Source organism: Amphibalanus amphitrite, unplaced genomic scaffold (genome assembly GCF_019059575.1).
Source record: "Amphibalanus amphitrite isolate SeventyFive unplaced genomic scaffold, NRLGWU_Aamphi_draft 002093F_arrow, whole genome shotgun sequence".
NCBI lineage: Eukaryota > Metazoa > Arthropoda > Thecostraca > Balanomorpha > Balanidae > Amphibalanus > Amphibalanus amphitrite.
In genome coordinates this window covers 32185-46705 of record NW_024883586.1, presented here as the reverse complement: position 1 = coordinate 46705, position 14521 = coordinate 32185, and the positions used below count along the sequence as shown (strand labels likewise).

At 46.4% G+C, this 14521-nt stretch overlaps 1 long non-coding RNA gene across 1 annotated transcript; it reads left to right on the top strand.

Moving 5' to 3' along the window:
• The first annotated feature begins 4070 nt into the window (after window positions 1–4070).
• Window positions 4071–12714, top strand: LOC122376304. The gene is made up of 3 exons (XR_006255591.1): window positions 4071–4361; window positions 11917–12109; window positions 12477–12714. It is a non-coding gene; the product is annotated as an uncharacterized LOC122376304 (long non-coding RNA).
• Window positions 12715–14521: the final 1807 nt, after the last annotated feature.

Genomic DNA, 14521 nt, shown 5'->3' with positions numbered 1-14521 from the left:
GCCAACGGAATTGGATCAGCTGCTGCTTGCGGCGCACCATTTGGTGGTCGGCATAGCCCAATACCTCCCTCGCTTCCTCTCAGCTCATTGCCCTGAAATGGTGTGAGGTGACGACCGGCCTAGGCCAACAATGAAAATTAGGTAAACAAATAGCATTACTGCCACTGACCCCTAATTTTCGAAGTGTGTTTCGGACAATCAAAATACTTAGGCATTCTATAGAATGCCTGGGAGCTTAAGCCAGGCATTCTATAGAATGCCTAAGCAGTCAGGGATTCTATAGAATACCTAGGGATTCTATAGAATGCCTGGTCGGTCAGGCATTCTATAGAATGCCTAGGCATTCTATAGAATGCCTGATTCCACACATTGCCTGTAACATATATGTTACAGGGAGTTTGATAAATCCTCTGTTTCTTCTCTCCATCGTGTTTCTCTTGTAACGCAACAGTCTAATGATCCATTCGGCAACGATCTTCGACCGGAACCCCTAAGTCCACATGACCTGTACGGTGTCGAGCTCGACTGCAAAGTTACCCTCTCACCGATGAATCACTGCCGTTGGGAGGCTCAGTAGAAACCAGCAACATCTGTTGCCATCGGATACGCCCCACTCGATCGGAACAAAGCTCACCCCTCCCCACTCCTCACTCCGGGGGGGGGGGGGGTCCTATGTTCCTATGCCTGCAGCCAGTGGGCGAAACCTTGACACCGGAACGATCACATGTGAACCCTGCTGGCCCCGCCACTGTGAGGTGCCGCTGTATAAACGGGACTCCTCGCGTCGGTAAAGCGCGGTTCACAGGTGCACCGTGTGGCCTTGAGTGCCGTCTGGCGGGAGGCCCGATACTGCAGGGGGAGAGAGAGGGGGAGGGAGAGAGAGAGAGAGGGAGGGAGAGAGAGAGAGAGAGAGAGAGAGAGAGAGAGGGGGAGGGAAGGTGGAGGAACGAACGTCCGGTTCCGCTTCTCAGGTGCTCGGGGTTGAATTGATTTTAACAGCAAAGGTAATGCCTCTAAACACACACAGAAATATTGAGCGATGTCAAGTTCAATATACTCGTAAATAGTTCAAATAGCTTCAAAGTTCTGCTTCACTTAGTAAAATATCTTTAGTTTAAGTATTTTCGTGATAAATAAGCAAGGTATCCGTCGCACAACGCCATAATAAGTAAAGGCATCAAGATTTAGTTTTTTTTTATACGACGTTTATTGGTTAACTAATAAACATCGGCAGTTTTATTACACCACACAAGCATCTTTACGCAAAACAGGATAATGTAACAGCATAACAGATGTTCAAATACCTAACTGATATGTTTCCATGCAAAGCAAGTGTATCCATACGCAAGTGAGTGTTGTATCGCACTGGTAATTGCGGTACACATCCGGAGCACCGTTCGTTTACATCAACCAGTGTAAATTTAGCGAAATTTTGAGCTATATGCTGACGGTGGCGGCACCATTTTCGCAATCTGTCAGTTGTGCCAAGATTACTAGAACATAAGGTTGGACAAATTGTGACGTCACTGGTGCTTGGAATATTTTTTCTAGTATCCCACTAGACAGGCCTAGTTGAAACTAAATTTGAAGGGAGGGCAATTCATTGCCAAGTATCTGATTTTGTGAAAATAATTGTTGGAAATGTAAAGTAAGACACCATGGATTTGTTTTCAATTGGGAACAGATGATATAAAAAGAAAAATAAATGTTTTACGATACTACTAAATTATATAATTTGGTACAAATTCATAGACGTATAAATAAACTGGACTGGCAATTCGAAGGGACCTCCCATGGAAGATAGTGGTGACGACAAAGCGGCGCCAAAAATCTGTGCTGTGAAACGTTGTAAAGCAAAAAAATTTGTAATTATTTTTAAATGGATGTTCGGATCGAGGTGATGGTGGTGCCGTTTGACGTGCCATTTCTGGAGGCAGGTGATGGTATAGGTCCCGGGTAACTCGCTGTCACGTGGCGCGTATGACTTGCCGACAAACACATTGAGAACAAAAACCTTTTATCTACGCTTTAAGCCAATCCAAGGGAGGTCTGGTGCCAAATTTGTAGGTCACTGTCCCGGTACCAAACCACTGACATATGGAATAATCGGCACCGAGAGATACATATTGCACATGCTCGGGACGAAAAACATGTTTTGATGAGGCATTCTCCGACGTCCGAAAACTTTGACCCAAGCACCTAAAACTCGGCACAATGGCACAACATGGACAAACGCTTGAAGGCATTGTACGAATAGGTGTGCTGAGGTGCACGGTCCACATGCTTCGCACGTGAAAACCTTTTGATATTACACTTCATGCTACGCATACGTGCGGAACGATATATTTATATTTCCGAAGCTAAGCATCGTAGCGACACGTGCCAGGTGGCGTTGGAAAAGTTTCACCGAGGCGCATCAGAAGTATGCCCTAAAATTCCGAATTTGAGGCAACGTGGTGAAGGTCAGATGAAATTGACCGGAAAAGGTCAATTAAACCCTCGCCGTTTGGCCACTGATTGAGCTAGAGCTTCGCATAAAAAAGAGCGTGTTGCCCGTGACGAGAGCAAGCCGATGATACCCAATTTTAAGGTCCTAGCTCATCGGTTGACATGTCAGGACAGGTCAATGACCCAAAAGTCGGGAAAATCGGGACCTGTTAGAACGTCGTAAGTGTGGTTGCTAAGAGGTTTTTCGCGGTGCTGATCACGAATATCATGTTAGTTTTGATCACAGATGATGTCTTCATGCATTTAGGCCAGGTCAGGTCAGGTCAGGTGAAGGTCACCCAGCAGGGGTCCAGCCGGGTATTCATTGTAGGTGTCAACCGCCACTGACAGCTTCGTAACATGTTACGAAGGCACCAAAACTACTTCGAAGCTGTTGAAAGAACTGCTAAATTCGAAATCAGCTCCAAAAACTAGCCTAGAAACATGTAAAACTCGAAAAAGTGAACCGAGGTCATCAAAAGTCAATAACCTGACCTGACCTTCAGGCGACCTTGACACCCACAATAATGCATGGGACCAATATCATTTCACATGTTTAAATGTTTGAAACCACAAAAACACTGCAATCGCGCGGATACTAGCTGACATACGCAGAATCGCGATTCCGGCCAAACATGGTCTCGAGGAATAGGTTACAGGTCAAATGTCAATTTGGCCAGGGTCATGAATTTCAGGATAGATTTAAAATTAATTACCTCGAGGGTACTGAAAGTTTTGTCGCGATCGGCGACTTTTTACTTGAGTTAGGTATTCGCGGGTCCGGTCGACCCCCCCCCCCCCTATGAGCGCGTGGGTTAAGAATTTGACCTCGGGTCAAGGTCACAGAAAAGGTCATGTTGGATGCCATTCGATTTGTATTGCTGAGCTGAACACAATAATGGTCATTTCAGCTCTCTAGCATATTTCTATCTTAAGTTATGTATTGTCAAAAAATGTTGGAGACATATCATGACCTGAAATGACCTCAGGGGCGTAAACGGGTCATAGGAAGCATTTTTGGTTCAGTGTCTTCATGTTCACCTGTGTTCCTTGATGTTTGAGGGTGTTTTAAGCCAAAAGAAAAGCATTTCAATTTGTTCCCTTTGATTTACGTATAATGGAGAGGTCACAAAATTGACCTGACCTTTAGTCACCGATATCCAAATTCTGAGTGAAACAAATTGTTGGTACTGATTCCCCCATGCAATACCTACCCTGAGTTTCAAGCTACTGGAATGTTAAATGTAGGAATGACTGAATCACAGTTTTTAGATTCATGGTCACTTCACTTTGCCTGGTGGCTGGTGACCTGACCATAAGTGACCTGAGGTCAGACATTTTTGCACACGTTACGAATTTGATGTATCGTAAGCTTTAATAAGTATGGATTTTATCAGGATTTAATTAATATCACAAGTTATTTTCACAACATAACATTCATAAATTTCATTTCTTTGTTGCTGACGAAGTTAGCTGACGATCGTTTGTTGAAGGTGCAACGTCTTCACTTTCGGTTGCTAGGGACGCTCGGTTGCTAGGAATGGCGTCATCAGTAGCAAAATGCCGATGCCAGATGAAGATTTGGTGGGGGCTGAGTTGTGCGCCGGGGACCGCGGGGGGCGGCGGGGGAGTGTTGTGGCTGCAGTGCGCAGAGTGGGTTTGCCCATTCTTGTGCGATCAGTGAGATAAAACAGTGCTGTGGTGTTTATCTAGTTCGATAATAAGCTGAGTAATGAGTGAATAAGTGAATAACAAGTGAAATACTGCATTGTGGTCATCGTCTGATAACTGCAATCAAGACCGAGTCTGAAATCTGAAGCGGAGCGACATTGGAGGAGCTGCTGGAAATTATCCAGCTTTGTCGGAGTGCTAAGGTGGGCTTGTAATTTTTCAACTGAACTGCTGTCGTGTTATGAAAATAATGGATGCACTTTCATGCTTTTCTAGGGTTAATTAGGTATAGGTATGCTAATATTTTGCCAGATAGGCAACAGAGAGCCGATGGCTAATTAAATGAACGATAATTTTGGCACAGTGAAGTAGTGCGTACAGATGACATATTTTTTTATTTATTAATTACGGGCAGTTGACGGGAGACGGGCGGTGGCTGCGACCTGTAGCGGCGCCCATGCGTTGTGAAATATCAGCTTATCTACATGATAAGGTATATAATGTCCGTCAAGATAGCCCATATTCAGCCCAGATTCAGCCCGGATTCAGCCCAGATTCGGGACACCTCCGAACAAGCTGAAACTCGCACACAATGTAGGCCATGACATGCCCAATCCACAGTCCACGTCATTCGGTGGCACTCCCAGCCGTTTGACCTACAGAGGTCAGCAAAGGTCACGTGGCCCAAATTTGCACAGCAGATTGTGGCCCACCCAGTAGAGCTAGAGCGCTAAAAATGGCACCAATCGACTCGTCAGCATCTAATCTTACTTTTCCAACACTCATTTGACCTCTCAAGGTCATGCGATGACCTAAGGTCATTTGTGGGCTATGTCGAAAATACACTTGCACAGCAGTTTTCGAGTAGAGGGATTGACCGAATTCCAACTCAAAGCACATCATCGGGTAGCCCATAGGCCGTAGTAACTTTCCTTAAAAACCGCTTTTCGATATGTGACCCCGTTTGACCTCGGTAGGTCAAAATGTGCAAATAAACGACACTCAATACGTCGCAGCCCGGATTCAGCCCAGATTCGGGACACCTCCGATCAAGCTGAAACTCGCACACAATGTAGGCCATGACATGTCCAATCCACAGTCCAAGTCATTCGGTGGCACTCCTAGCCGTGTGACCTACAGAGGTCAGCAAAGGTCACGTGGCCCAAATTTGCACAGCAGATTGTGGCCCACCCAGTAGAGCTAGAGCGCTAAAAATGGCACCAATCGACTCGCCAGCATCTAATCTTACTTTCCCAAAACTCATTTGACCTCTCAAGGTCATGCGATGACCTAAGGTCATTTGTGGGCTATGTCGAAAATACACTTGCACAGCAGTTTTCGAGTAGAGGGATTGACCGAATTCCAAATCAAAGCACATCATCGGGTAGCCCATAGGCCGTAGTAACTTTCCTTAAAAACCGCTTTTCGATATGTGACCCCATTTGACCTCGGTAGGTCAAAATGTGCAAATAAACGACACTCAATACGTCGCAGCCCGGATTCAGCCCAGATTCGGGACACCTCCGATCAAGCTGAAACTCGCACACAATGTAGGTAATGACATGTCCAATCCACAGTCCAAGTCATTCGGAGGCACTCCTAGCCGTTTGACCTACAGAGGTCAGCAAAGGTCACGTGGCCCAAATTTGCACAGCAGATTGTGGCCCACCCAGTAGAGCTAGAGCGCTAAAAATGTCACCAATCGACTCGCCAGCATCTAATCTTACTTTCCCAACACTCATTTGACCTCTCAAGGTCATGCGATGACCTAAGGTCATTTGTGGGCTATGTCGAAAATACACTTGCACAGCAGTTTTCGAGTAGAGGGATTGACCGAATTCCAAATCAAAGCACATCATCTAGCCCATAGACCGTAGCAACTTTCCTTAAAAACTGCTTTTCGATATGTGACCCCGTTTGACCTCGGTAGGTCAAAATGTGCAAATAAACGACACTCAATACGTCGCAGCCCGGATTCAGCCCAGATTCGGGACACCTCCGAACAAGCTGAAACTCGCACACAATGTAGGCCATGACATGCCCAATCCACAGTCCAAGTCATTCGGTGGCACTCCTAGCCGTTTGACCTACAGAGGTCAGCAAAGGTCACGTGGCCCAAATTTGCACAGCAGATTGTGGCCCACCCAGTAGAGCTAGAGCGCTAAAAATGGCACCAATCGACTCGCCAGCATCTAATCTTACTTTCCCAATACTCATTTGACCTCTCAAGGTCATGCGATGACCTAAGGTCATTTGTGGGCTATGTCGAAAATACACTTGCACAGCAGTTTTCGAGTAGAGGGATTGACCGAATTCCAAATCAAAGCACATCATCGGGTAGCCCATAGGCCGTAGTAACTTTCCTTTAAAACCGCTTTTCGATATGTGACCCCGTTTGACCTCGGTAGGTCAAAATGTGCAAATTAACGACACTCAATACGTCGCAGCCCGGATTCAGCCCAGATTCGGGACACCTCTGATCAAGCTGAAACTCGCACACAATGTAGGCCATGACCTATCCAATCCACAGTCCTAGTCATTCGGTGGCACTCCTAGCCGTTTGACCTACAGAGGTCAGCAAAGGTCACGTAGCCCAAATTTGCACAGCAGATTGTGGCCCACCCAGTAGAGCTAGAGCGCTAAAATGGCACCAATCGACTCGTCAGCATCTAATCTTACTTTCCCAACACTCATTTGACCTCTCAAGGTCATGCGATGACCTAAGGTCATTTGTGGGCTATAACGAAAATACAGTTGCACAGCAGTTTTCGAGTAGATGGATTAACCGAATTCCAAATCAAAGCACATCATCGGGTAGCACATAGGCCGTAGTAACTTTCCTTAAAAACCGCAGTTCGATATGTGACCCCGTTTGACCTCAGTAGGTCAAAATGTGCAAATAAACGACACTCAATACGTCGCAGCCCGGATTCAGCCCAGATTCGGGACACCTCCGATCAAGCTGAAACTCGCACATAATGTAGGCCATGACATGTACAATCCACAGTCTAAGTCATTCGGTGGCACCCCTAGCCGTTTGACCTACAGAGGTCAGCAAAGGTCACGTGGCCCAAATTTGCACAGCAGATTGTGGCCCACCCAGTAGAGCTAGAGCGCTAAAAATGGCACCAATCGACTCGCCAGCATCTAATCTTACTTTCCCAACACTCATTTTACCTCTCAAGGTCATGCGATGACCAAAGGTCATTTGTGGGCTATGTCGAAAATACACTTGCACAGCAGTTTTCCAGTAGAGGGATTGACCGAATTCCAAATCAAAGCACACCATTGGGTAGCCCATAGGCCGTAGTAACTTTCCTTAAAAACCGCTTTTCGATATGTGACCCCGTTTGACCTCGGTAGGTCAAAATGTGCAAATAAACGACACTCAATACGTCGCAGCCCGGATTCAGCCCAGATTCGGGACACCTCCGAACAAGCTGAAACTCGCACACCATGTAGGCCATGACAAGCCCAATCCACAGTCCAAGTCATTCGGTGGCACTCCTAGCCGTTTGACCTACAGAGGTCAGCAAAGGTCACGTGGCCCAAATTTGCACAGCATATTGTGGCCCACCCAGTAGAGCTAGAGCGCTAAAAATGCAACCAATCGACTCGTCAGCATCTAATCTTACTTTCCCAACACTCATTTGACCTCTCAAGGTTATGCGATGACCTAAGGTCATTTGTGGGCTATGTCGAAAATACACTTGCACAGCAGTTTTCGAGTAGAGGGATTGACCGAATTCCAAATCAAAGCACATCATCGGGTAGCCCATAGGCCGTAGTAACTTTCCTTAAAAACCGCTCTTCGATATGTGACCCCGTTTGACCTCGGTAGGTCAAAATGTGCAAATAAAAGACACTCGGGCTGCGACGTATGGAGTGTCGTTTATTTGCATATTTTGACCTGCCGACGTCAAACGGGGTCACATATCGAAAAGCGGTTTTTAAGGAAAGTTACTACGGCCTATGGGCTACCCGATGATGTGCTTTGATTTGGAATTCGGTCAATTCCTCTACTCGAAAACTGCTGTGCAAGTGTATTTTCGACATAGCCCACAAATGACCTTAGGTCATCGCATGACCTTGAGAGGTCAAATGAGTGTTGGGAAAGTAAGATTAGATGCTGGCGAGTCGATTGGTGCCATTTTTAGCGCTCTAGCTCTACTGGGTGGGCCACAATCTGCTGTGCAAATTTGGGCCACGTGACCTTTGCTGACCTCTCTAGGTCAAACGGCTGAAAGTGCCGTCGAATGACTTGGACTGTGGATTGGGCACGTCATGTCCTACATTGTGTGCGAGTTTCAGCTTGATCGGAGGTGTCCCGAATCTGGTCTGAATCCGGGCTGCGACGTATGGAGTGTCGTTTATTTGCGCATTTTGACCTGCCGAGGTCAAACGGGGTCACATATCGAAAAGCGGTTTTTAAGGAAAGTTACTCCGGCCTATGGGATACCCGATGACGTGCTTTGATTTGGAATTCGGTCAATCCCTCTACTCGAAAACTGCTGTGCAAGTGTATTTTCGACATAGCCCACAAATGACCTTAGGTCATCGCATGACCTTGAGAGGTCAAATGAGTGTTGGGAAAGTAAGATTAGATGCTGGCGAGTCGATTGGTGCCATTTTTAGCGCTTTAACTCTACTGGGTGGGCCACAATCTGCTGTGCAAATTTGGGCCATGTGACCTTTGCTGACCTCTGTAGGTCAAACGGCTGGGAGTGCCACCGAATGACTTGGACTGTGGATTGGGCATGTCATGGCCTACATTATGTGCGAGTTTCAGCTTGATCGGAGGTGTCCCGAATCTGGGCTGAATCCGGGCTGCGACGTATGGAGTGTCGTTTATTTGCGCATTTTGACCTGCCGAGGTCAAACAGGGTCACATATCGAAAAGCGGTTTTTAAGGAAAGTTACTACGGCCTATGGGCTACCCGATGATGTGCTTTGATTTGGAATTCGGTCAATCCCTCTACTCGAAAACTGCTGTGCAAGTGTATTTTCGACATAGCCCACAAATGACCTTAGGTCATCGCATGACCTTGAGAGGTCAAATGAGTGTTGGGAAAGTAAGATTAGATGCTGGCAAGTCGATTGGTGCCATTTTTAGCGCTCTAACTCTACTGGGTGGGCCACAATCTGCTGTGCAAATTTGGGCCACGTGACCTTTGCTGACCTCTGTAGGTCAAACGGCTGGGAGTGCCACCGAATGACTTGGACTGTGGATATGGCATGTCATGTCCTACATTGTGTGCGAGTTTCAGCTTGATCGGAGGTGTCCCGAATCTGGGCTGAATCCGGGCTGAATCTGGGCTGAATATGGGCTGTCTTGACGGACATAGGTATATACGGTAATCTAACTTTTATTTCCGTCAGATGTGATGTCGATTCTTAACAATAAACGACAAACAAACAAACGTGTTTGCAGCATGGGGTAGGCATTGAGCATCACAATGTTTCGTTGCATTTAGCTAGGCTCGCAGCTGGCGACAACGTCCCGCCGCGTGTCGCTTGCGTTACAAATTTTGCGGGCCCAACAATAGCTTTACCAGAAAAAATCGTTATAATAACCGTCATATTTGTGTAAATTTACCGCCATGAATTTGAGTACGATTACCACGCGAGTGTTCCTTTTGGTACTTTTTACCAAAAACACATAACCGCAGGTTGTTTGAAAAGACAAACACTATTCATTAGAATTGTGTTTTTCTATTGAAAAACAACCGGAGCAGTCGTTCATGGGGCTATGTTTTCCATACTTGGCAGTATTTGTGCGTAAATGTAACGCGAGATCCGCGGTAAAGTTACACTGAAAGCGGTTCTCCTACACAATAGTGAAGCACTCCGAAGCTAGCAAAACACACATATAAGTGTTCTTTTACCCAGAAAACAGAGTAATTTTACACCAAAAAAATGTTCCTTTTGGTACTTTCAATTACACCGTTTTTCCGCTCAATATTTCTGTGTGTGAAGGTGCTTTCCAAATTCCATCTATCTAGTAATGAATTGAATTGTGCACTGATCCTGAATTAAAAGCAATCAATTCAAAATCACTCAACATTTCAGCATTACGTCCAATTGCATTAAAAAAATTGGTCAAGCAAGCGTAGGAGATTTAGAACTACCTAAAACATTTGGCTATACGGTATCCTGTTTATTCCGCAAGAGTCTATCCCGAACGTCCCCACGTTACACCGGTTGTATAATCGATAATTACTACCGCTGTCCGCTGTGCGTGTTGAAGGAGCGTCGTCGTAAAATTACTTCATCACGGCGCTCATTCTAATCAGAGAGCTCATAAAAGAGATGATTACCTGTAACATTTTCTCTCGACATTTCTAGGGATGGGGGTCTGCGAGGCTAGTAAATGTCTACATATGTGGACGATGTGTAAAATGAAATACAGAAAATGATTACATTGGAGACAGCTCGTTTTTGGTTTAGAGGTGCACTTGTCCGACAGTCGAAACAATGCGAAGTAATTGCATTTGCATGATAATCCATACTATACCTATTTTCAGTTTGCCGTTATTGCTCTTACAGTCGTGCTACCAAAGCGCGTAATGCAAATGCTTCAGCTAAAATGCTAGCGCAAGATCCTCCAATAAATTATGAAAATTAACACCTGCGCCACACATGATCATATCAGATTTCGAAGCTGTATCAATTACAGCCGGGCCTGTGTCGCATCACTTCGGCCACTGCCACATTGTTCTCAGAAGTCAACTCTGGATGACTATCTGATGCAATCTGACACATTTGTGGCCACTGGCCAGTACCCCCCCCCCCCCCCCCACCACCACGGAGAAATGCCATTGGAGGGGGAGGTGCTTGGTATTTGTACTGTAAAAACATTCGCTGACTTTCGTGCTATCATGGCAAATCTCGCTAGCCCAAAGCGTGTTGAATCGACATCTCGCTAGCAGCTCGTGTGTCGATGTCAGTTCAGCACGCCCCGGGATAGTGGGATTCGCCAGGCTAACGCGGAAGCTTGCAACTATTTCTTACAATGTGTTCTGAGGGAAGACCGTAATACATAATCTGTACTCACTCGTGACTGGTGGAAGTACACCTTAAAGATGGGATTGCTGTTTGCAACTTAAAGATGCTGTGTGTTGATTGCTGTTTGGCGTGAAAGTGAATGCATGCTAGCTCAGCACTTCTGATGCATGGCTCACATGAAACAAAGACTCCTATACCTGAAAAAATAGCTCATTGAAACTCATGTCAATACCTGTTTTAGCAAGATGTTTCATCTGCGTGGTAAAATGTACCACCACAGGGTAAGATAGACCACAGTGGTCTGTCTTGCCCCTCTAATTTTTGTCATTATCATGACTTGTATGTTGAGTAGCCCAATACTGTGAAACCTTACCTGTCCCTATGTGTGAATATAACATTGTTCTTCATAGTCAAGAACAAATAAAAATTATTCAGATAAAAAACGCTTAAATTAAATAATCCTTAGGGCTTAGACACCTTACATTAGAACAATTTAACAAAAATAATATTTTCTCAATAATTCAAAATCCATGCGTCCTGGCCCAATTAGCTCAAGATGGCCATTAGCGTGGAGGAAAAGAAAGGTAGCATAAAGCAGCAGATAACAGCAGCGGTTCAGCCGAAAAGGCTTGTGGCCTTTCTTGCCCCGCTGGTCCGTCTTACCCCACCCTCCCCTACATCCTGATGACAACCACGATGTCCTCCCTAATGTTCTCGCTGACGCTGTTGAAGACCTTGCCGCACACCTTCCAGCGAGTTGACGGCGGTGCCGCCCTGCTCCGTCGTGGCCCAGCTGTGAAATCGATGCCCAGCCGGCTCGGCCTGCCGCGCGTGCTCCTCCACGAGCTTCACAGCCCGATCGATGCGTTACGAGATCGCCAGCTACTGATCAGCAGCAACTGCTTTCCATCGTGACACTGCTGGAAACTCAGTAAATCCACCGAGGGTGAGTTTGTTAGGAAAGTGCGTATCAAACTCACCTTTGCATGATTGCAGTTCAGCGTGAACGAAGTGGATGATCTATGTTGACGCGGTGATGCTTCTTGCTGACCAGAGCTCTTCTGATGTATCACAAACTCACAAAATATCTTTAACAGACAGCACAACACTTTAAATTATGACTGATACTAAAACAAAACCGAATCCTCTCCAAATTAACAGTAATTTCAATCACAACCAGAGTAAAACCTCAAACAATCTCTGGCGACAAGTTGAACCCGTCTTCGACCTCCAGCGCCGCCCCAGTCGAGCACACCCCGACTCCTCGACCCCAACTGACCCTTTCCTCTGTCCGACCCGGGGCCCGGCGGCAGCTCTCCTCAGGTCACGGGCGGATCGACTGTCGTCGGTCTCGACTACCTGAGACCGTCGGCGGCGTCGGCGGTCAGCGCGCGCAGCTGTGGCGGCCGACGCGCCGGCGCCGGCGGGCCGGCGAGGTCGACCCGATGCGACAGTGTGACCTTGTACGAGTCACCGAAGACGGCGAGAGTTCGTAGCAAGAACATGGGCTGAAGTAAAAACTTTATCGAAATAGATATTTTTGTATACCTACACCGGTCGACTCAGATGGACGAGCTCTCTCTCTCTCTCTCTCTCTCTCTCTCTCTCTCTCTCTCTCTCTCTCTCTCTCTCTCTCTCTCTCTCTCTCTCTCTCTCTCTCTCTCTCCTCTCTCTCTTTCTCTCTCTCTCTCTCTCTCTCTCTCTCTCTCTCTCTCTCTCTCTCTCTCTCTCTCTCTCTCTCCCGTTTTCGTGTAGGAGGCAATAACGCCCATACTGCCTGCTACTTCCAGTCCTGAGTTATCAAGCGCAGTAACATCCTAACAGCTACTATCCGTTTTCACGACGGGTTTTCTGGCAAAGTGCACACAACTTGACCAAACTTAACCAAATTTCTTTTACAACAAAGTATTTCCCATGACAAATTTCCTTCACTACTTTAATTGAAAATGAGTTGTTACATATTGATAAATCAGGCATGCAAGCATGAAGCAACCAATACAACACAGGCTAAAAACGTCGTTACTACAATGTAATTTGGAACCACTTTTGCCCAAATTGCACGAAATGTGACCAAATGTGTGCCACATAACAGTCGTAAAGCTACTTTTATTTGTCACCTCCGCTTCAGAGGCTTTCGGCTTCTCCTGCAAAATTGTAAAACAGCACTAAAGATGATCTTGATGGGACCCCGGCCAGCAGTGCGGAGAGCATTGGTGGGGAGGAGGCAGGCAAGGCAGCAGTGGGTTTGAAACTTTGGTGCATATCAATGTCGAATGTCGTTCAGTCGCTGCCAAGTCTGTTAACCCTCGCCCGTAAACGGTGTTTTGCCACCTTCGCCCATGCAGGGGGGGGGGGTTGGTGCGACCCCCCCTGGCGTTTGAAAACGGAGCGTCGTAGAGCTTAGCGGAAAAGACCAACGGATTGCTCTCAACGAGATTTCGCGATTGGTGGTATATTGTTTGGTCCTAGGTCAACATTTGACCTACTTATGACCGGTCAAATGTCAAATTTTCGGAAAAATCTAGCTTTTTCAGATTTCCGCGCCGATTGCGGCAAAACGGTAAGAGATATCGACTTGAAACCTTCACTATCGTGATCCTTGATCAATTCTTTATCGTTTGGTGTGTATTTCGATGTCATAACTCTAAAAATGATGCGTTGGGAGCATCGGAAGTCTGCAAGGTCATTTGTGCATTGGGTCACGTCAGGCGTGTGACGTCACTGACCTGACCCTTACCCAAAATGAACTACAAGAAACAACCGGCGATGCCTGAAATGGATAGCAAATTCGAATTCAGGGCATTAAAATACCCCGAAAAGGCATACAAGTGCAAGAAGTCATTACAGGTCAACCGAGGTCACTGACCTTACCTTGACCTTAAGTGACCTTCAAAATGTCAACAAACATTGTGCCAATGTCAAATCAGCCAGTTATGGTTCTAAAACAATCCATCAGTGTGTCAGGTCAGTCGGCATTTATACCAATGTGAAGCAATCTCCAATTTAGCGTAAATCTGGCCGGAGGTTGTTCCCTTTATGACGTCATAACTACGTGACCTGACATGACCTTGACAAAAAAATACCAAAAGTTGCGCAAAGGATGCCCCATAGGGTACTGAAAATTTGAGCAGGCTACCTGAAACGGTTCGGCGTGTAGCTAAGAAAAACCTCAGGGGGGGGGGAGGGTTGCACCCCCCCTACATGGGCGAGGGTTAAAAAGCTCCTGCTGATGACACGAAAGCCGAGTGAGGGGCTGCCTATTTGAACCCGCAAGTTGCTTGGGGAGGACGCCCCCATTTTATTTGCTGCGCTATAGGTTAAAAAACGGCGCGCAGCAGTCGCGCTCCATTTTTTGGTA